Genomic DNA, 23,938 nt, shown 5'->3' on the forward strand with positions numbered 1-23,938 from the left:
CGAATGTAGGGTTTCGCGTGACAAGGGGTGTTATATTTTTGAATCCACGCGGTCGCGTGGGGGCACGCAGTCGCGTGGTTGGGGGTGAAAATGGGAGTGACGCGATCGCGTGGGGCGTGCGATCGCATGAGAGGGGTGGAAGAGGAGATGACGCGATCGCATGGGTCGCGCGATCGCGTCGCTGGAAATTGTGCTAAACGCACGACTCCAGCACCGTTTCAGCGCAACTCTCTGTCTCCTTCGAGGGTGTTGTGGAATCCATGCGACGCGATCGCATCGCTCACGCGGTCGCGTAGGATTGGTTTTGTGCATGTGACGCGATCGCATGGGGCATGCGATCGCGTGGCCAATTTGTACAAAACGCACAAGGGCCGCACGATTCCAACCTAACTTTCTGGACGTTGGATTTTGACGCTGATCTCCAGGGCACGCGGCCGCGTGGATGACGCAGTCGCGTGGGTAGCGTTTTCGTATTATGACGCGATCGCATGGTGCAAGCGGTCGCGTCGTGCATCCCTTTTTTTTTTTAACTGAATGCAGGATGCAATGCTTAATGTGAATGCTATGCATGATTCCAGGTTAAATAAAATAAAAATAAAATTCAAAAACAAACAAAATGAAATAAAATTAAAATTGCAAAAGGAACGATCATACCATGGTGGGTTGTCTCCCACCTAGCACTTTTAGTTAAAGTCCTTAAGTTGGACATTGGAAGGGCTTCCTGTTATGGTGGCTTGTGTTTAAATTCGTCCAAAAATCTCCACCAGTGCTTGGAATGGCAATAGCCTCCGGGATCCCAAACTAGGCATGCAAAGCTTCTGAACGGCTTCAAACATATTGTTAGGCTCCCGGGGTGACAAACGTCAGAATAAACTCCAAGATCCCAAGCCTTGCTTTTAAATCCGCCTCCGTCTTGATATACATGTCTCCATCCGGGCAGTTTAAAGAGTAGAATCTCACCATGGTGACCAAACATTCTCCGTGATCCATGCAATTGAGCATGATACCAATCCGTGTACTTCGAGGTGAAGCGTGGAACCTTATTGAACCTTTTGCACCAACTCTGAGTATGAGCCATTTCCCTCTTACTCTTAAAGTCGCAAAGAGCTCTAAGCTGGCCATCTGTTTCAAGCAAACCATATTCAAGTGAATAAGTAAAGTTATAGGTTATGGATTGTACCCACTTGAAGCTTGTATTAGGTGGTAATGGCCTTGGGGTAGGTGTTTCTGGTGGTTCTGTAAGTTCTACTCCCTTGTGCTCTTCTGTGAATTCCTCCACTTCCTTGCAAGGCTCTACAATTGTATCTGTGTCCTGGTCAAAGTCTTCTATGTCTTCCTCATCACTTGAGTCATAGATTGGAGGTTGAGAGAAATCTACCTCCGCATCGTCTTCATATTCACTTGGGGAAGATTCTTCGACCTCAGAGAATTCACTTGCGGATGCCAGTTCATTACTAAGAGAATTTGACTTGTGACTATCATCATCAAGGGAATTTGTGTCTTGGGTTATTCCGTCTGATTCTTCATAAACAACTTGCCTTGGAGATTGTACAATATCCTCCTTAGCATCAACTGTAGCGTCCTTGACGGAGTTCTCCTCAGTTCTGGATTCCCATGGAGGTTCAGCATCTCCTAGATCTTCAACCAACTCTTCTTCTTGAATAATGACAGCTTCTTCTACCTGTTCTAGTACGAATTCATTCTCTGTCTTGTCCACTGGAGTTTCTGGTATCTCCTTCATGCTACGCTCTTCATTAGACTGTTCACATGGGGCTGTGGCTGATCCTTGTGTATTTGAGCGCCTAGAAACCTTTTATTTACTGTTTCCTTTAGGCGAACCTCTGCTTCTCGGGTTGCCGGACTTGGACATGATACATAGGAAAGTGGTGGTGATTGGGAGTGATTGGATTGGTACTGGGATAAGGAAGGATCATATGGTGGCGAATGGTGAAGAGAAGCTTGTGAGTGTGGTGGTTCGAGGTTATGTTGAAAGGATGGTTTATATACACGGGGTGGGGCTTGTTGGTAGTTGCAAGGTTGTCCACCATATCTTTTAGCTGGGTATGCACGGTAGAATGGTCTTTGTCCAAGATATCTCGGAGGGTGTTGCTGCCTAAAGGGTTGATTAGATCCTCTTGGCTCCATCCATCCTTGATTGGTCTGACCTTGATGCACATTCCTACTGTAACTTCTATTTCCTTCAACAAAGTTAGAACCAAACTCAAAGCGAGAGGGGTGAGAATTCATGGTAGCAAATAAAGATAAAAAGGAAAAACAAAAATAAATAAACAAGCAAAAGAAAAATATTTACAATAACCAATAATAAGGCACACGTTAGTAGTTCCCCGGCAACGGCACCATTTTGATGAGAGGATTTTTGCCAGTAAAGAAGTTCATAAAAACAGTCGCATTGTAGATATAGTCTCTAAACCGACAGAAATCCCTTCATACAAACGTTTTGGGTGTCACAAGTAACAATACCCCTTTAAAAATTGTTAACCGAGTATTCAAACCTCGAGTCGTCTTCTCAAGGAATTGCAAGGAAGTATGTTCTTATTATTGGCTATAAAGGTTGTAATCGGGGTTTAGAAGGTGAGAAGCAAGTAATTTGAATGACAAGTAAAATAAATGGCATTTAAAATAAATAAACACTGTAAAGCAACTTTTGGCAAGGTAAGAGAAATTGGAAGTCCAACTTAGTTATCCCTCTCAACAATAATGAAAGTTGAATCTAAATTCCACTTAGTTAACCTTTACTAAAGCAAAGGAAAGTCAAGGGACTAATTAGTTTGACCTTAGAATCCTATTTAATTCCTAAGAAAAAGTTGGGATTATTGAAGTTCAGTTCAATTAGCAAGATAGCGATTATCAGTTATGTTGAGTTTGATAATGTTGAGTTACTGATTTCTTAACCAAGACCAAAAGGGGAAAAAGTAAAATTACTGGAATAAAAATGTCCTTAGATGGAAAGCAATGGTAACACAAATTAAAGAGAAAGCAATCAATAACTGAAATACCTCAAATAATCATTAATTCAATTAACAATCTGTAACATGGAATAATTCATAAATTAAATTATAAGAGTAAATAATCAATTCAAGTGCTGGAATAAATAAATAAAAGTGAAAAGGGAAGCTTAAAACAAAGAAACATAAAACCTGGATCGAGAGTCACTCTTACAAACTAAGAGAAGTCCTAAATCCTAAGAGAGAGAGGAGAGAACCTCTCTCAAACTAAATCTAAATCATAGGAAGTAACAAAAATGCGAGCTCCCTTTTGAATGGATGCATTCCCCCACTTTATAGCCTCTAGTCTGTGTGTTCTGTACCTGGATCTGGGCCAAAAGGGCTTCAGAAATCGCTGGAGGCGTATTCTGTAAATTCTGATGCGTGGCCTCTGTCACGCGTCCGCGTGGGTCACGCGGTCGCGTCATCTGAAGTTTTCCTTGTGGCGCGGTCGCGTCGGTCACGCGTCTGCGTCGAATGCGCTATGCTCAAGTCGCGCGACTGCGTCAATCATGCGGCCGCGTCGCTGTTTCTTCGCTCCTGGCACGCGATCGCGTCGTCCATGCGATCGCGTGGATGCCAGTTTCTCCAAAATTCCGTTTCACACTTTCCTTCCATTTTTGTATGTTTCCTTTTCCATCCTTTAAGTCATTCTGCCTTAGAAAATCTGAAACTACTCAACACACTAATCACGACATCGAATGGAAGTAAAGGTAATTAAAAATAATTAATTTTAAAGCTTAGGAAACATGTTTTTCACATACATCACATAATAAGGAAGGAAAAGTAAAACCATGCAATTAATATGAATAAGTGGGTGAATGATTGAATAAATCACTCAAACTAAGCACAAAATAACTCATGAAATATGGGTTTATCAGTAGTTTCTTCCTTGTTTTTGTTGAGGGTATGGTTGGTTTTGTGATTATCGATTTTGTGAGTTGTTGTTGTTCCATCTTTGATTTCCTCCATTGTCCCTACCTCTTTGTTGATAATTGTCCCGCCATCCTTGGTTGGAATTATCTCTCCAACCTTGGTTATAGTTGCTACCCCCTTGATTGTAATTGCCTCCTTGTTGGGGATACCTGGTGCACGAAATTGTGATGTCCAGGCTCAAACTATTCCTGGCACGTGAGCAACTTGGTACGCGTAATCATGATTACACATTCATAATTTGTCACAACTTCGATACAACTAACCAGCAAGTGCACTGGGTCGTCCAAGTAATACCTTACGTGAGTAAGGGTCGAATCCCACGGAGATTGTTGGTATGAAGCAAGCTATGGTCACCTTGTAAATCTCAGTCAGGCAGATATAAAGTGATAATGGTGTTTTCGAATATTATATAATAAAATAGGGATAGAGATACTTATGTAAATCATTGGTAGGAATTTCAGATAAGCGAATGGAGATGCTTTTCGTTCCTCTGAACCTCTGCTTTCCTGCTATCTTCATCCAATCAGTCTCACTCCTTTCCATGGCTGGCTTTATGTGATACATCACCACTGTCAATGGCTACTTTCGGTCATCTCTCGGGAAAATGATCCAATGCCCTGTCACGGCACGGCTAATCGTCTGGAGGCATCACCCTTGCCAATGGCTTCATCTTATCCTCTCAGTGAATAATATGCTCACGCACCCTGTCATGGCACGGCTATTCATCTGTCGGTTCTCGATCATGCTGGAATAGGATTTACTATCCTTTTGCGTCTGTCACTAACGCCCTGCAATTGCGAGTTAGGAGCTCGTCACAGTCATTCAATCATTGAATCCTACTCGGAATACCACAGACAAGGTTTAGACTTTCCGGATTCTCTTGAATGCCGCCATCATTCTAGCTTATGCCACGAAGATTCCGGTTAAGAGATCTAAGAGATATTCATTCTAGCTTATTTCATGTAGAACGGAAGTGTTTGTCAAGCACGTGTTCATAGGGGAGATGGTGATGAGCGTCACACATAATCATCACCTTCATCACGTTCTTGGGTGCGAATAGAAGCGAAATAAGATGAATTGAATAGAAAACAGTAGTACTTGCATTAATCCTTGAGGAACAGCAGAGCTCCACACCTTAATCTATGGAGTGTAGAAACTCTACCGTTGAAAATACATAAGTGAAGGTCCAGGAATGGCCAAGATGGCCAGCCCCCAAAACGTGATCAAAGGATCATAAGGTAATCCAAAGATGTCAAATACAATAGTAAAAGGTCCTATTTATAATAAACTAGTCACTAGGGTTTACATGAGTAAGTAATTGATGCATAAATCCACTTCCGGGGCCTACTTGGTGTGTGTTTGGGCTGAGCTTAAGTGTTGCACGTGTAGAGGTCCTTCTTGGAGTTGAACGTCAGAATTTGTGCCAGTTTGGGCGTTCAACTCTGGTTTTGGCTCCTTTTCTGGCGCTGGACGCCAGAATTGGGTAGAAAGCTGGTGTTGGACGCCAGTTTACGTCGTCTATTCTTAGCCAAAGTATGGACTATTATATATTGCTGGAAAGTCCTGGATGTCTACTTTCCAACGCAATTAAAAGCGCGCCATTTCGAGTTCTGTAGCTCCAGAAAATCCACTTTGAGTGCAGAGATGTCAGAATCCAACAGCATTAGCAGTCCTTCTTCAACCTCTGAATCTGATTTTTGATCAAGTCCCTCAATTTCAGCCAGAAAATACCTGAAATCACAGAAAAATACACAAACTCATAGTAAAGTCCAGAAATTTGAATTTAACATAAAATATATTAAAAACATCCCTAAAAGTAACTAGATTCTACTAAAAATATACTAAAAATAATGCCAAAAAGCGTATAAATTATCCGCTCATCACAACACCAAACTTAAATTGTTGCTTGTCCCCAAGCAACTGAAAATCAAAATAGGATAAAAAGAATAGAATATACTATAAATTCCAAACTATCAATGAAACATAGCTCCAATCAAATGAGTGGGACTTATAGCTTTTTGCCTCTTGAATAGTTTTGGCATCTCACTTTATCCATTGAGGTTCAGAATGATTGGCATCTATAGGAACTCAGAGTTCAGATAGTGTTATTGATTATCCTAGTTCAGTATGATGATTCTTGAACACAGCTGTTTTATGAGTCTTGGTCGTGGCCCTAAGCACTTTGTTTTCCAGTATTACCACCGGATACATAAATGCCACAAACACATAATTGGGTGAACCTTTTCAGATTGTGACTCAGCTTTGCTAAAGTCCCCAATTAGAGGTGTCCAGGGTTCTTAAGCACACTCTTTTTTTTTTTTTTGCTTTGGACCTTGACTTTAACTGCTCAGTCTCAAGTTTTCACTTGACACCTACACGCCACAAGCACATGGTTAGGGACAGCTTGGTTTAGCCGCTTAGACCAGGATTTTATTCCTTTTAGGCCCTCCTATCCACTGATGCTCAAAGCCTTGGGATCCTTTTTATTGCCCTTGCCTTTTGGTTTTAAGGGTTATTGGCTTTTTGCTCTTGCCTCTTGGTTTTAAGAGCTTTTGGCTTTTCTGCTTATTTTTTCTTTTTCTTTCTATTTTTTTTTCGCCTATTTTTTTTTCTGCAAGCTTTGTTCTTTGCTGCTTTTTCTTGCTTCAAGAATCACTTTTATGATTTTTCAGATTATCAAATAACATGTCTCCTAGTCATCATTCTTTCAAGAGCCAACATATTTAACATTCTTAAACAACAACTTCAAAAGACATATGCACTGTTCAAGCATACATTCAGAAAACAAGAAGCATTGTCACCACATCAATATAATTAAGCTAAGTTCAATGATAAATTCGAAACTCATGTACTTCTTGTTCTTTTGAATTAAAACATTTTTTCATTTAAGAGAGGTGATGGATTCATAGGACATTCATAACTTTAAGACATAGTTACTAACTACTAATGATCATGTAATGAAGACACAAACATAGATAAGCACATAACATAGAAAACAAAAAACAGAAGAAAGCAAGAACAAGGAATGAATCCACCTTAGTGATGGTGGCATTTCCTTCTTGAGGAACCAATGATGTCCTTGAGCTCTTCTATGTCTCTTCCTTGTCTTTGTTGCTCCTCCCTCATTGCTTTTTGATCTTCTCTTATTTCATGAAGGATGATGGAGTGCTCTAGATGTTCCACCCTTAGTTGCTTCCAATAATTGTGTGGAAGAAATTGTATCCCCTGAGGTATCTCAGGGATCTCTTGATTTGCAGTCAAATATTCTACCACTGAGCTATAGACCCTTGATGGAAGCTTTTGTCTTCCCTTTCCTCTTTCTAGAGGTTTCTCTGGCCTTAGGTGCCATCAATGGTTATGGAAAAAACAAAAAAGCTTATGCTTTTACCACACCAAACTTAGAATATTGCTCGCCCTCGAGCAAAAGAAGAAAGAATAGAAGAAGAAGAAGAAGATATGAAGGAGAATGAGGGATGTGTATATTCGGCCATATGGGTGGGATTGGGTGGAAAGAGATGTTGAATTTTGAAGATAGGTGGGTGTATGGATGTGAGTGGTAAATGGAAAACAGAAGGGATGATCATGAATGGAAAGAGATATGATGAGGTAGGTGGGGATCCTGTGGGGTCCACAGATCCTGAGATGATCCTGTGGGGTCCACAGATCCTGAGGTGTCAAGGCATTTACATCCCTGCACCAAATTAGGCATGTAAAATGCCTTTGCACACAACTCTGGGCGTTCAGCGCCAGGTTGGTGCCCATTTTTGGCGTTCAATGCCCATTTGCTGCCATTTCTGGTGTTGAACGCCAGAACCATGCTTGTTCTGGGTGTTCAGCGCCAGGATGCTGCCCATTCTGGGCGTTCAGCGCCAGAACCATGCTCTGTTCTGGCGTTTGAACGCCAGACAGATGCTCCTCCAGGATGTGATTTTTCTTCTGCTGTTTTTGATTCCGTTTTCAATTTTTTTATTTATTTTGTGACTCCACATGATCATGAACCTATAAAGACATATAACTAAGAAAAATATAGTTAGATAAATAAAAAATTGGGTTGCCTCCCAACAAGCGCTTCTTTAATGTCAATAGCTTGACAGTGGGCTCTCAATGAGCCTCACAGATGTGCAGAGCTTTGTTGAGACTCTCCAACACCAAACTTAGTGTTTGCATATGGGAATTCAACACCAAACTTAGAGTTTGGTTGTGGCCTCCCAACACCAAACTTAGAGTTTGACTGTGGGGGCTCTGGTTGACTCTACCTTGAGAGAAGCTTTTTCTGCTTCCTCTCCATGGTTGCAGAGGGAGATCCTTGAGTTTTAAACACAAGGGAGTCCTCATTCCATTGAAGGACTATTTCACCTCTGTCAACATCAATCACAGCTCTTGTTGTGGCCAGGAAAGGTCTTCCTAGGATGATGGATTCATCCTCTTCCTTTCCAGTATCCAGGACTATGAAATCAGCAGGGATGTAAAGGCCTTCAACCTTTACTAATACGTCCTCTACTTGTCCATAAGCCTGTTTTCTAGAGCTGTCTGCCATCTCTAATGAGATTTTAGCAGCTTGCACCCCATAGATTCCCAGTTTCTCTATTACAGAGAGGGGCATGAGGTTTATTCCTGAACCAAGGTCACACAGAGCCTTAAAGATCATGGTGCCTATGGTACAGGTTATTATGAACTTTCCAGGATCCTGTCTCTTCTGAGGCAATGTCAGTTGATCCAGATCACTTAGTTCATTGATGAACAAGGGAGGTTCAACTTTCCAAGTATCAATGCCAAATAATTTGGCATTCAGCTTCATGATTGCACCAAAAAACTTGGCAGTTTGCTCTTCAGTAACATCCTCATTCTCTTCAGAAGAGGAATACTCATCAGAGCTCATGAAGGGTATAAGGAGGTTCAATGGAATCTCTATGGTCTCTAGATGAGCCTCAGAGTCCTTTGGTTCCTCAGAGGGAAGCTCCTTATTGACCACTGGACGTCCCAGGAGGTCTTCCTCCTTGGGATTCACGTCCTCTCCTCTCCTCACAGGTTCGGCCATGGTGCTTATGTCAATGGCCTTGCACTCTCCTTTTGGATTCTCTTCTGTATTGCTTGGGAGAGTACTTGGAGGGATTTCAGTGATCCTTTTACTCAGCTGGCCCACTTGTGCTTCCAAATTTCTAATGGAAGACCTGGTTTCATTCATGAAACTCACAGTGGCCTTAGATAGATCAGAGACTAGATTTGCTAAATTAGAAGCATTTTGTTCAGAGTTCTCTGTCTGTTGCTGAGTGGATGATGGAAAAGGTTTATTATTGTTAAACCTGTTTCTTCCACCATTATTAAAGCCTTGTTGAGGCTTTTGATCCTTCCATGAGAAATTGGGGTGATTTCTCCATGATGAGTTATAGGTGTTTCCATAAGGTTCACCTAAGTAATTTACCTCTGCTATTGCAGGGTTCTCAAGATCATAAGATTCTTCTGCATAAGAAGCCTCTTGAGTACTGTTGGATGCAGCTTGCATTCCATGCAGACTCTGAGAGATCATATTGACTTGCTGAGTCAATATTTTATTCTGAGCCAATATGGCATTCAGAGTATCAACTTCAAGAACTCCCTTCTTCATAGGCATCCCATTGCTCACAGGATTCCTTTCAGAAGTGTACATGAACTGGTTATTAGCAACCATGTCAATGAGTTCTTGAGCTTCTGCAGGCATTTTCTTTAGGTGAATGGATCCACCTGCAGAAGTGTCCAGTGACATCTTTGATAGCTTAGATAAACCATCATAGAATATATCCAGGATGGTCCATTCTGAAAGCATGTCAGAGGGACATTTTTTGGTCAACTGTTTGTATCTTTCCCAAGCTTCATAGAGGGATTCACCTTCTTTCTGTCTGAAGGTTTGAACATTAGCTCTAAGCTTGCTCAGCTTTTGAGGAGGAAAGTACTTGGCTAAGAAAGCCGTGACCAGCTTATCCCAAGAGTTCAGGCTGTCTTTGGGTTGAGAATCCAACCATATTCTAGCTTTGTCTCTTACAGCAAAAGGGAAAAGCATGAGCCTGTAGACTTCAGGATCTACTCCATTAGTCTTAACAGTATCACATATCTGCAAGAATTCAGTTAAGAACTGAAAAGGATCTTCAGATGGAAGTCCATGAAACTTGCAGTTTTGCTGCATCAGAGAAACTAATTGAGGTTTTAGCTCAAAGTTGTTTGTTCCAATGGCAGGGATGGAGATGCTTCTTCCATGTAAATTGGAATTAGGTGCAGTAAAGTCACCAAGCATCTTCCTTACATTATTATTATTTTCGGCTGCCATCTTCTCTTCCTGTTCGAAAATTTCTGAAAGGTTATATCTGGATTGTTGTATTTTAGCTTCTCTTAGTTTCCCTTTCAAAGTCCTTTCAGGTTCTGGATCTGCTTCCACAAGAATGTTCTTGTCCTTGCTCCTGCTCATATGACAAAGAAGAGGGCACAGAAAAATAATAATAATAGAAATCCTTTATACCACAGTATAGGGATTCCTTTGTGAGTGAAAGAAAAGAGGGAGATAAAGAATGTAATGGAATGGAAGAAACACAACTGTGAGGAGGGTTGTGATGTGAGATGATATGTTAGTAAATGAATAAATAAATAGAATAAGATGGGAGAGGGAGAATTTTTGAAAAATATTTTTGAAAAAGAGTTAGTGATTTTCGAAAATGGTTTTTGAAAAATGTTAGTATTTTTCGAAAATTTTTTAAAATCAAAAATAAAAATAAAAATAATTAGTTAATTAAAAAGAAATTTTTGAAAAAGGGGCAAGATATTTTCGAAAATTAGAGAGAGAGAGTTAGTTAGGTAGTTTTGAAAAAGTTAAGAAACAAACAAAAAGTTAGTTAGTTAGTTGAAACAAATTTTGAAAAGATAAGAAGTTAGGAGGTTAGAAAAGATATTTTGAAACCAACTTTTTGAAAAAGGTAATATAAGAAGATATTTTAGAAATTAGTTTTGAAAAAGATTTGATTTTTAAAATCTCAATTAATGACTTGATTCATAAGAAATCACAAGATATGATTCTAGAACTTAAAGTTTGAATCTTTCTTAACAAGCAAGTAACAAACTTCAAATTTTTGAATCAAAATATTAATTGATTATGTTATTTTCGAAAATTTGATATAAAAATAAGAAAAAAATTTTTGAAAAATATTTTTGGAATTTTCGAAAATAACTAAGAATTTTGAAAAAGATTTGATTTTTGAAAAAGATAAGATTTTCAAATTGAAAATTTGATTTGACTCATAAGAAACAACTTGATTTTAAAAATTTTTGTAAAAGTCAACTCAAATTTTCGAATTTGATGAGAGAAAAAGGGGAAGATATAATTTTTGATTTTTGAATTTTTATGAAAAACACTAAAATGATGCAATGCATGAAAATTTTGGATCAAAACTATGAATGTATGCAAGAATGCTATGAATGTCAAGATGAACACCAAGAACACCGTGAATATCAAGATGAACACCAAGAACATATTTTTGAAAAATTTTTAATGCAAAGAAAACATGCAAGACACCAAACTTAGAATTCTTTAATGCTTAGGCACTAAGAATTCAAGAATGCATATGAAAAACACCATACAACACAAAACAAAAAATCATCAAGATCAAACAAGAAGACTTACCAAGAACAACTTGAAGATCATGAAGAACACTATGAATGTATGAAAATTTTCGAAAAATGCAAGATGCACATGCAATTGACACCAAACTTATAACATGACTCAAGACTCAAACAAGAAACAAAAAATATTTTTGATTTTTATGATTTTCTAATTTTTTTGTATTTTTCTCGAAAGTTACTTAAAAAAAAGAAAAATAAGGATTCAAAATTTTTAATATGAATTCCAGGAATCTTATGCTCTAAAGCTCCAATCAAAGGGTCAGGCATGGCTTAATAGCCAGCCAAGCTTTAGTATGTAACTCAGAGATGACACGCCTGACATGCCCTACAGGCATGGCTTTACAGCTAGCCAGGCTTCAACATGCTTCATGAAACACTAGAATTCATTCTTAAAAATTCTGAAGCCATAGAATAATTTATTTTTGAAAACAAATTTTTTTAATTAAATATTTTTTTTCGAAAACAGGTGAGAAGATTTTGAAAGATTTTTGAAAAAATTTTGAAAACAAAACAAAAAGAAAATTACCTAATCTGATCAACAGGATGAACCGTCAGTTGTCCATACTCGAACAATCCCCGGCAACGGCGCCAAAAACTTGGTGCACGAAATTGTGATGTCCAGGCTCAAACTATTCCTGGCACGTGAGCAACTTGGTACGCGTAATCGTGATTACACATTCATAATTTGTCACAACTTCGATACAACTAACCAGCAAGTGCACTGGGTCGTCCAAGTAATACCTTACGTGAGTAAGGGTCGAATCCCACGGAGATTGTTGGCATGAAGCAAGCTATGGTCACCTTGTAAATCTCAGTCAGGCAGATATAAAGTGATAATGGTGTTTTCGAATATTATATAATAAAATAGGGATAGAGATACTTATGTAAATCATTGGTAGGAATTTCAGATAAGCGAATGGAGATGCTTTTCGTTCCTCTGAACCTCTGCTTTCCTGCTATCTTCATCCAATCAGTCTCACTCCTTTCCATGGCTGGCTTTATGTGATACATCACCACTGTCAATGGCTACTTTCGGTAATCTCTCGGGAAAATGATCCAATGCCCTGTCACAGCACGGCTAATCGTCTGGAGGCATCACCCTTGCCAATGGCTTCATCTTATCCTCTCAGTGAATAATATGCTCACGCACCCTGTCATGGCACGGCTATTCATCTGTCAGTTCTCGATCATGCTGGAATAGGATTTACTATCCTTTTGCGTCTGTCACTAACGCCCTGCAATTGCGAGTTAGGAGCTCGTCACAGTCATTCAATCATTGAATCCTACTCGGAATACCACAGACAAGGTTTAGACTTTCCGGATTCTCTTGAATGCCGCCATCATTCTAGCTTATGCCACGAAGATTCCGGTTAAGAGATCTAAGAGATATTCATTCTAGCTTATTTCATGTAGAACGGAAGTGTTTGTCAAGCACGTGTTCATAGGGGAGATGGTGATGAGCGTCACACATAATCATCACCTTCATCACGTTCTTGGGTGCGAATAGAAGCGAAATAAGATGAATTGAATAGAAAACAGTAGTACTTGCATTAATCCTTGAGGAACAGCAGAGTTCCACACCTTAATCTATGGAGTGTAGAAACTCTACCGTTGAAAATACATAAGTGAAGGTCCAGGCATGGCCAAGATGGCCAGCCCCCAAAACGTGATCAAAGGATCATAAGGTAATCCAAAGATGTCAAATACAATAGTAAAAGGTCCTATTTATAATAAACTAGTCACTAGGGTTTACATGAGTAAGTAATTGATGCATAAATCCACTTCCGGGGCCTACTTGGTGTGTGTTTGGGCTGAGCTTAAGTGTTGCACGTGTAGAGGTCCTTCTTGGAGTTGAACGTCAGTATTTGTGCCAGTTTGGGCGTTTAACTCTGGTTTTGGCTCCTTTTCTGGCGCTGGACGCCAGAATTGGGTAGAAAGCTGGTGTTGGACGCCAGTTTACGTCGTCTATTCTTAGCCAAAGTATGGACTATTATATATTGCTGGAAAGTCCTAGATGTCTACTTTCCAACGCAATTAAAAGCGCGCCATTTCGAGTTCTGTAGCTCCAGAAAATCCACTTTGAGTGCAGAGATGTCAGAATCCAACAGCATTAGCAGTCCTTCTTCAACCTCTGAATCTGATTTTTGATCAAGTCCCTCAATTTCAGCCAGAAAATACCTGAAATCACAGAAAAATACACAAACTCATAGTAAAGTCCAGAAATGTGAATTTAACATAAAATATATTAAAAACATCCCTAAAAGTAACTAGATTCTACTAAAAATATACTAAAAATAATGCCAAAAAGCGTATAAATTATCCGCTCATCACAACACCAAACTTAAATTGTTGCTTGTCCCCAAGCAACTGAAAATCAAAATAGGATAAAAAGAATAGAATATACTATAAATTCCAAACTATCAATGAAACATAGCTCCAATCAAATGAGTGGGACTTATAGCTTTTTGCCTCTTGAATAGTTTTGGCATCTCACTTTATCCATTGAGGTTCAGAATGATTGGCATCTATAGGAACTCAGAGTTCAGATAGTGTTATTGATTATCCTAGTTCAGTATGATGATTCTTGAACACAGCTGTTTTATGAGTCTTGGTCGTGGCCCTAAGCACTTTGTTTTCCAGTATTACCACCGGATACATAAATGCCACAAACACATAATTGGGTGAACCTTTTCAGATTGTGACTCAGCTTTGCTAAAGTCCCCAATTAGAGGTGTCCAGGGTTCTTAAGCACACTCTTTTTTTTTTTTTGCTTTGGACCTTGACTTTAACTGCTCAGTCTCAAGTTTTCACTTGACACCTACACGCCACAAGCACATGGTTAGGGACAGCTTGGTTTAGCCGCTTAGACCAGGATTTTATTCCTTTTAGGCCCTCCTATCCACTGATGCTCAAAGCCTTGGGATCCTTTTTATTGCCCTTGCCTTTTGGTTTTAAGGGTTATTGGCTTTTTGCTCTTGCCTCTTGGTTTTAAGAGCTTTTGGCTTTTCTGCTTATTTTTTCTTTTTCTTTCTATTTTTTTTTCGCCTATTTTTTTTTCTGCAAGCTTTGTTCTTTGCTGCTTTTTCTTGCTTCAAGAATCACTTTTATGATTTTTCAGATTATCAAATAACATGTCTCCTAGTCATCATTCTTTCAAGAGCCAACATATTTAACATTCTTAAACAACAACTTCAAAAGACATATGCACTGTTCAAGCATACATTCAGAAAACAAGAAGCATTGTCACCACATCAATATAATTAAGCTAAGTTCAATGATAAATTCGAAACTCATGTACTTCTTGTTCTTTTGAATTAAAACATTTTTTCATTTAAGAGAGGTGATGGATTCATAGGACATTCATAACTTTAAGACATAGTTACTAACTACTAATGATCATGTAATGAAGACACAAACATAGATAAGCACATAACATAGAAAACAAAAAACAGAAGAAAGCAAGAACAAGGAATGAATCCACCTTAGTGATGGTGGCATTTCCTTCTTGAGGAACCAATGATGTCCTTGAGCTCTTCTATGTCTCTTCCTTGTCTTTGTTGCTCCTCCCTCATTGCTTTTTGATCTTCTCTTATTTCATGAAGGATGATGGAGTGCTCTAGATGTTCCACCCTTAGTTGCTTCCAATAATTGTGTGGAAGAAATTGTATCCCCTGAGGTATCTCAGGGATCTCTTGATTTGCAGTCAAATATTCTACCACTGAGCTATAGACCCTTGATGGAAGCTTTTGTCTTCCCTTTCCTCTTTCTAGAGGTTTCTCTGGCCTTAGGTGCCATCAATGGTTATGGAAAAAACAAAAAAGCTTATGCTTTTACCACACCAAACTTAGAATATTGCTCGCCCTCGAGCAAAAGAAGAAAGAATAGAAGAAGAAGAAGAAGATATGAAGGAGAATGAGGGATGTGTATATTCGGCCATATGGGTGGGATTGGGTGGAAAGAGATGTTGAATTTTGAAGATAGGTGGGTGTATGGATGTGAGTGGTAAATGGAAAACAGAAGGGATGATCATGAATGGAAAGAGATATGATGAGGTAGGTGGGGATCCTGTGGGGTCCACAGATCCTAAGATGATCCTGTGGGGTCCACAGATCCTGAGGTGTCAAGGCATTTACATCCCTGCACCAAATTAGGCATGTAAAATGCCTTTGCACACAACTCTGGGCGTTCAGCGCCAGGTTGGTGCCCATTTTGGGCGTTCAACGCCCATTTGCTGCCATTTCTGGTGTTGAACGCCAGAACCATGCTTGTTCTGGGTGTTCAGCGCCAGGATGCTGCCCATTCTGGGCGTTCAGCGCCAGAACCATGCTCTGTTCTGGCGTTTGAACGCCAGACAGATGCTCCTCCAGGATGTGATTTTTCTTCTGCTGTTTTTGATTCCGTTTTCAATTTTTTTATTTATTTTGTGACTCCACATGATCATGAACCTATAAAGACATATAACTAAGAAAAATATAGTTAGATAAATAAAAAATTGGGTTGCCTCCCAACAAGCGCTTCTTTAATGTCAATAGCTTGACAGTGGGCTCTCAATGAGCCTCACAGATGTGCAGAGCTTTGTTGAGACTCTCCAACACCAAACTTAGTGTTTGCATATGGGAATTCAACACCAAACTTAGAGTTTGGTTGTGGCCTCCCAACACCAAACTTAGAGTTTGACTGTGGGGGCTCTGGTTGACTCTACCTTGAGAGAAGCTTTTTCTGCTTCCTCTCCATGGTTGCAGAGGGAGATCCTTGAGTTTTAAACACAAGGGAGTCCTCATTCCATTGAAGGACTATTTCACCTCTGTCAACATCAATCACTGCTCTTGTTGTGGCCAGGAAAGGTCTTCCTAGGATGATGGATTCATCCTCTTCCTTTCCAGTATCCAGGACTATGAAATCAGCAGGGATGTAAAGGCCTTCAACCTTTACTAATACGTCCTCTACTTGTCCATAAGCCTGTTTTCTAGAGCTGTCTGCCATCTCTAATGAGATTTTAGCAGCTTGCACCCCATAGATTCCCAGTTTCTCTATTACAGAGAGGGGCATGAGGTTTATTCCTGAACCAAGGACACACAGAGCCTTAAAGATCATGGTGCCTATGGTACAGGTTATTATGAACTTTCCAGGATCCTGTCTCTTCTGAGGCAATGTCAGTTGATCCAGATCACTTAGTTCATTGATGAACAAGGGAGGTTCAACTTTCCAAGTATCAATGCCAAATAATTTGGCATTCAGCTTCATGATTGCACCAAAAAACTTGGCAGTTTGCTCTTCAGTAACATCCTCATTCTCTTCAGAAGAGGAATACTCATCAGAGCTCATGAAGGGTATAAGGAGGTTCAATGGAATCTCTATGGTCTCTAGATGAGCCTCAGAGTCCTTTGGTTCCTCAGAGGGAAGCTCCTTATTGACCACTGGACGTCCCAGGAGGTCTTCCTCCTTGGGATTCACGTCCTCTCCTCTCCTCACAGGTTCGGCCATGGTGCTTATGTCAATGGCCTTGCACTCTCCTTTTGGATTCTCTTCTGTATTGCTTGGGAGAGTACTTGGAGGGATTTCAGTGATCCTTTTACTCAGCTGGCCCACTTGTGCTTCCAAATTTCTAATAGAAGACCTGGTTTCATTCATGAAACTCACAGTGGCCTTAGATAGATCAGAGACTAGATTTGCTAAATTAGAAGCATTTTGTTCAGAGTTCTCTGTTTGTTGCTGAGTGGATGATGGAAAAGGTTTATTATTGTTAAACCTGTTTCTTCCACCATTATTAAAGCCTTGTTGAGCCTTTTGATCCTTCCATGAGAAATTGGGGTGATTTCTCCATGATGAGTTATAGGTGTTTCCATAAGGTTCACCTAAGTAATTTACCTCTGCTATTGCAGGGTTCTCAAGATCATAAGATTCTTCTGCATAAGAAGCCTCTTGAGTACTGTTGGATGCAGCTTGCATTCCATGCAGACTCTGAGAGATCATATTGACTTGCTGAGTCAATATTTTATTCTGAGCCAATATGGCATTCAGAGTATCAACTTCAAGAACTCCCTTCTTCATAGGCATCCCATTGCTCACAGGATTCCTTTCAGAAGTGTACATGAACTGGTTATTAGCAACCATGTCAATGAGTTCTTGAGCTTCTGCAGGCATTTTCTTTAGGTGAATGGATCCACCTGCAGAAGTGTCCAGTGACATCTTTGATAGCTTAGATAAACCATCATAGAATATATCCAGGATGGTCCATTCTGAAAGCATGTCAGAGGGACATTTTTTGGTCAACTGTTTGTATCTTTCCCAAGCTTCATAGAGGGATTCACCTTCTTTCTGTCTGAAGGTTTGAACATTAGCTCTAAGCTTGCTCAGCTTTTGAGGAGGAAAGTACTTGGCTAAGAAAGCCGTGACCAGCTTATCCCAAGAGTTCAGGCTGTCTTTGGGTTGAGAATCCAACCATATTCTAGCTCTGTCTCTTACAGCAAAAGGGAAAAGCATGAGCCTGTAGACTTCAGGATCTACTCCATTAGTCTTAACAGTATCACATATCTGCAAGAATTCAGTTAAGAACTGAAAAGGATCTTCAGATGGAAGTCCATGAAACTTGCAGTTTTGCTGCATCAGAGAAACTAATTGAGGTTTTAGCTCAAAGTTGTTTGTTCCAATGGCAGGGATGGAGATGCTTCTTCCATGTAAATTGGAATTAGGTGCAGTAAAGTCACCAAGCATCTTCCTTACATTATTATTATTTTCGGCTGCCATCTTCTCTTCCTGTTCGAAAATTTCTGAAAGGTTATCTCTGGATTGTTGTATTTTAGCTTCTCTTAGTTTCCTTTTCAAAGTCCTTTCAGGTTCTGGATCTGCTTCCACAAGAATGTTCTTGTCCTTGCTCCTGCTCATATGACAAAGAAGAGGGCACAGAAAAATAATAATAATAGAAATCCTTTATACCACAGTATAGGGATTCCTTTGTGAGTGAAAGAAAAGAGGGAGATAAAGAATGTAATGGAATGGAAGAAACACAACTGTGAGGAGGGTTGTGATGTGAGATGAGATGTTAGTAAATGAATAAATAAATAGAATAAGATGGGAGAGGGAGAATTTTTGAAAAATATTTTTGAAAAAGAGTTAGTGATTTTCGAAAATGGTTTTTGAAAAATGTTAGTATTTTTCGAAAATTTTTTAAAATCAAAAATAAAAATAAAAATAATTAGTTAATTAAAAAGAAATTTTTGAAAAAGGGGGAAGATATTTTCGAAAATTAGAGAGAGAGAGTTAGTTAGGTAGTTTTGAAAAAGTTAAGAAACAAACAAAAAGTTAGTTAGTTAGTTGAAACAAATTTTGAAAAGATAAGAAGTTAGGAGGTTAGAAAAGATATTTTGAAACCAACTTTTTGAAAAAGGTAATATAAGAAGATATTTTAGAAATTAGTTTTGAAAAAGATTTGATTTTTAAAATCTCAATTAATGACTTGATTCATAAGAAATCACAAGATATGATTCTAGAACTTAAAGTTTGAATCTTTCTTAACAAGCAAGTAACAAACTTCAAATTTTTGAATCAAAATATTAATTGATTATGTTATTTTCGAAAATTTGATATAAAAATAAGAAAAAAATTTTTGAAAAATATTTTTGGAATTTTCGAAAATAACTAAGAATTTTGAAAAAGATTTGATTTTTGAAAAAGATAAGATTTTCAAATTGAAAATTTGATTTGACTCATAAGAAACAACTTGATTTTAAAAATTTTTGTAAAAGTCAACTCAAATTTTCGAATTTGATGAGAGAAAAAGGGGAAGATATAATTTTTGATTTTTGAATTTTTATGAAAAACACTAAAATGATGCAATGCATGAAAATTTTGGATCAAAACTATGAATGTATGCAAGAATGCTATGAATGTCAAGATGAACACCAAGAACACCGTGAATATCAAGATGAACACCAAGAACATATTTTTGAAAAATTTTTAATGCAAAGAAAACATGCAAGACACCAAACTTAGAATTCTTTAATGCTTAGGCACTAAGAATTCAAGAATGCATATGAAAAACACCATACAACACAAAACAAAAAATCATCAAGATCAAACAAGAAGACTTACCAAGAACAACTTGAAGATCATGAAGAACACTATGAATGTATGAAAATTTTCGAAAAATGCAAGATGCACATGCAATTGACACCAAACTTATAACATGACTCAAGACTCAAACAAGAAACAAAAAATATTTTTGATTTTTATGATTTTCTAATTTTTTTGTATTTTTCTCGAAAGTTACTTAAAAAAAAGAAAAATAAGGATTCAAAATTTTTAATATGAATTCCAGGAATCTTATGCTCTAAAGCTCCAATCAAAGGGTCAGGCATGGCTTAATAGCCAGCCAAGCTTTAGTATGTAACTCAGAGATGACACGCCTGACATGCCCTACAGGCATGGCTTTACAGCTAGCCAGGCTTCAACATGCTTCATGAAACACTAGAATTCATTCTTAAAAATTCTGAAGCCATAGAATAATTTATTTTTGAAAACAAATTTTTTTAATTAAATATTTTTTTTTGAAAACAGGTGAGAAGATTTTGAAAGATTTTTGAAAAAATTTTGAAAACAAAACAAAAAGAAAATTACCTAATCTGATCAACAGGATGAACCGTCAGTTGTCCATACTCGAACAATCCCCGGCAACGGCGCCAAAAACTTGGTGCACGAAATTGTGATGTCCAGGCTCAAACTATTCCTGGCACGTGAGCAACTTGGTACGCGTAATCGTGATTACACATTCATAATTTGTCACAACTTCGATACAACTAACCAGCAAGTGCACTGGGTCGTCCAAGTAATACCTTACGTGAGTAAGGGTCGAATCCCACGGAGATTGTTGGCATGAAGCAAGCTATGGTCACCTTGTAAATCTCAGTCAGGCAGATATAAAGTGATAATGGTGTTTTCGAATATTATATAATAAAATAGGGATAGAGATACTTATGTAAATCATTGGTAGGAATTTCAGATAAGCGAATGGAGATGCTTTTCGTTCCTCTGAACCTCTGCTTTCCTGCTATCTTCATCCAATCAGTCTCACTCCTTTCCATGGCTGGCTTTATGTGATACATCACCACTGTCAATGGCTACTTTCGGTCATCTCTCGGGAAAATGATCCAATGCCCTGTCACGGCACGGCTAATCGTCTGGAGGCATCACCCTTGCCAATGGCTTCATCTTATCCTCTCAGTGAATAATATGCTCACACACCCTGTCATGGCACGGCTATTCATCTGTTGGTTCTCGATCATGCTGGAATAGGATTTACTATCCTTTTGCGCCTGTCACTAACGCCCTGCAATCGCGAGTTAGGAGCTCGTCACAGTCATTCAATCATTGAATCCTACTCGGAATACCACAGACAAGGTTTAGACTTTCTGGATTCTCTTGAATGCCGCCATCATTCTAGCTTACGCCACGAAGATTCCGGTTAAGAGATCTAAGAGATATTCATTCTAGCTTATTTCATGTAGAACGGAAGTGTTTGTCAGGCACGTGTTCATAGGGGATATGGTGATGAGCGTCACACATAATCATCACCTTCATCACGTTCTTGGGTGCGAATAGAAGCGAAATAAGATGAATTGAATAGAAAACAGTAGTACTTGCATTAATCCTTGAGGAACAGCAGAGCTCCACACTTTAATCTATGGAGTGTAGAAACTCTACCGTTGAAAATACATAAGTGAAGGTCCAGGCATGGCCGAGATGGCCAGCCCCCAAAACGTGATCAAAGGATCATAAGGTAATCCAAAGATGTCAAATACAATAGTAAAAGGTCCTATTTATAATAAACTAGTCACTAGGGTTTACATGAGTAAGTAATTGATGCATAAATCCACTTCCGGGGCCCACTTGGTGTGTGTTTGGGCTGAGCTTAAGTGTTGCACGTGTAGAGGTCCTTCTTGGAGTTGAACGTCAGTATTTGTGCCAGTTTGGGCGTTCAACTCTGGTTTTGGCTCCTTTTCTGGCGCTGGACGGCAGAATTGGGTAGAAAGCTGGCGTTGGACGCCAGTTTACGTCATCTATTCTTGGCCAAAGTATGGACTATTAAATATTGCTGGAAAGCCCTGGATGTCTACTTTCCAACGCAATTAAAAGCGCGCCATTTCGAGTTCTGTAGCTCCAGAAAATCCACTTTGAGTGCAGGGAGGTCAGAATCCAACAGCATCAGCAGTCCTTCTTCAACCTCTGAATCTGATTTTTGCTCAAGTCCCTCAATTTCAGCCAGAAAATACCTGAAATCATAGAAAAACATACAAACTCATAGTAAAGTCCAGAAATGTGAATTTAACATAAAATCTATTAAAAACATCCCTAAAAGTAACTAGATTCTACTAAAAATATACTAAAAATAATGCCAAAAAGCGTATAAATTATCCGTTCATCAATACCCTTGGTTGAAATTGCCACCTTGTTGGTAGTATCCTTGATTCGGACGGCCATAGAAATTGTGGGTAGCCGCCAAGGTGTTATCTTCTTGGAGACTTGGACATTCGTCCGTATAGTGGGAATAGCAAGAGCAAATGCCACACACTTTTTGGGGACCAATTGTTGACTATGTTGTTGAGGAGGTGGTGGAGATTGATGTTATTGTTGAGGTTGTTGTTGACCAAGTTGGAGTTGCTTAAGAAGGCTTGTCATCTCACCCAAGGATTTGGCAAGGGCGGCGGTCTCACTATTAGAGGATACTTCAGTCACGATTTTTGGATGGTTGGTTCTCTGCCTAGCATGTTGAGTGGACTCGGCCAAGTCGGTAATGAGTTGCCATGCCTCCTCCGCCATCCTATACTTTGATAAAGAACCATTGCTTGAAGCATCCAATAGAGTCTTGTCTTGAGGTTTCATTCCTTGGCACACATAGCTAAGAAATACTTGAGTGTCAATCATGTGGTTGGGACATGAGTCAAAAAGCTTGCGAAACCGCTCCCAATACTCGTATAGAGTCTCCATCTCACCTTGTACAATGCATGAGATCTCTTTTCTTAGCTTGTCCGTCACTTCCACGAAAAAGAATTTATCTAGGAACTCCCTTCCAAGCAAGTCCCAATTGGTAACAACATCACTAGGCAAAGTGTAGAACCACTCTTTGGCTCTTCCTTCAAGAGAAAATGGGAAGGCAAACAACCATATAGCAACCTCATCGGAACCTTCCTGCCTAGTTGTTACGCATACACCTTGAAAGTCCTTAAGGTGTCTAATAGGATCTTGTGCGGAAAGTCCGTGGAACTTTGGTAGAAGATTAATCAAAGCGGTTTTAAGCTCAAAGTTTGCATTCAAGTTTGGGTGAAGCACGTGAAGAGGTTGAAGGACAAAGTCCGGAGCACCTGCTTCCTTGAGAGTAACTCTCCTTGGAGCGGCCATAGTGTCGGCACCTAGATCAAAAGAAGAACAATTAGTAGTATCAACGGAAGAGTAGATAGTGCCTTCTTCGAATGACGGTTTGGAATCAACCTCAGATATGGTTGGTGAATTACTGAAAACCTTTTCACCACCTTCAAAGGCTAACCGCCTCCGAGCTTGCCTAATGTGAAGCAAAGTTCTCTCAATTTCCAGATCAAATGCGGCTAAGCTTAGATCCAGTAGTGAATGCGTCATACAATGAAGGAAGTATAAAGCTCATGATAACAAGTGGAACTAAGCAAAGATTAATCCTAACTAACACACACAATCAAACAAAATGCAAGTATGTACATATCAACATATTTACAATAACCAACAACATGGCACTCATGTGCAATTCCCTGGCAACGGCGCCATTTTGATGAGAGATTTTTATGCCAGTGTAGAAATTAGCAATAAATCCAATCGTGAGTATAGTCTAACCGACACGCAAATTTCACATCAAACAATTCTAAAATCTATAACCGAGAGTATTAGTCCCGAGTCGTCCTCCCTAGGAATTGCCTTAGAATGCACATCATTGATTAGGAAGTCTTTTGTGGTTTTGAGAGTTTGTGTAGGAATTCAAGCTAACAAAAATGAACAACAATCAATCAAGATAAAAGCCTTGGCTAAGGGTGAGCATTGGAAGTTCCATCATTATAGCTTCCATCAATTATGACAACAATTGATTATTGCTTCACTTAGTTAACCTCTAACTATGGAGGAAAGTCAAGTGAAAATAACCAACTTGAGTCACAAGTCCTAGTCTAACCCTAGGGAAGTCTAGCTTTAGTGACTTACAAGTCTATTAGCAATCTCCAATTGGTAATCAACAATTGATATTAACTATTCAAGTGTCTCCAACAACTCAACCCCTAAGCCAAGAAAGAGGAATCTACTCCATAGCTAAGGTTGTCATTTCCTCAAACAATTGGTGA

The 23,938-nt window shown here is 39.1% G+C and overlaps 2 non-coding genes across 2 annotated transcripts; both read left to right on the forward strand.

The window, feature by feature from the left end:
* Window positions 1-9,738: 9,738 nt before the first annotated feature.
* LOC148551024 (small nucleolar RNA R71) lies at window positions 9,739-9,846 on the forward strand. The gene has a single exon (XR_015893386.1). It is a non-coding gene; the product is annotated as a small nucleolar RNA R71 (small nucleolar RNA).
* Window positions 9,847-17,828: 7,982 nt separating this feature from the next.
* Window positions 17,829-17,936, forward strand: LOC148551025 (small nucleolar RNA R71). Its single transcript, XR_015893387.1, has one exon. It is a non-coding gene; the product is annotated as a small nucleolar RNA R71 (small nucleolar RNA).
* The last annotated feature ends 6,002 nt before the right edge of the window (window positions 17,937-23,938 follow it).

The sequence above is a fragment of the Arachis ipaensis genome, chromosome B7 (assembly GCF_059453495.1).
Source record: "Arachis ipaensis isolate K30076 ecotype BB chromosome B7, ASM5945349v1, whole genome shotgun sequence".
In the NCBI taxonomy this organism is placed as follows: Eukaryota; Viridiplantae; Streptophyta; class Magnoliopsida; order Fabales; family Fabaceae; genus Arachis; species Arachis ipaensis.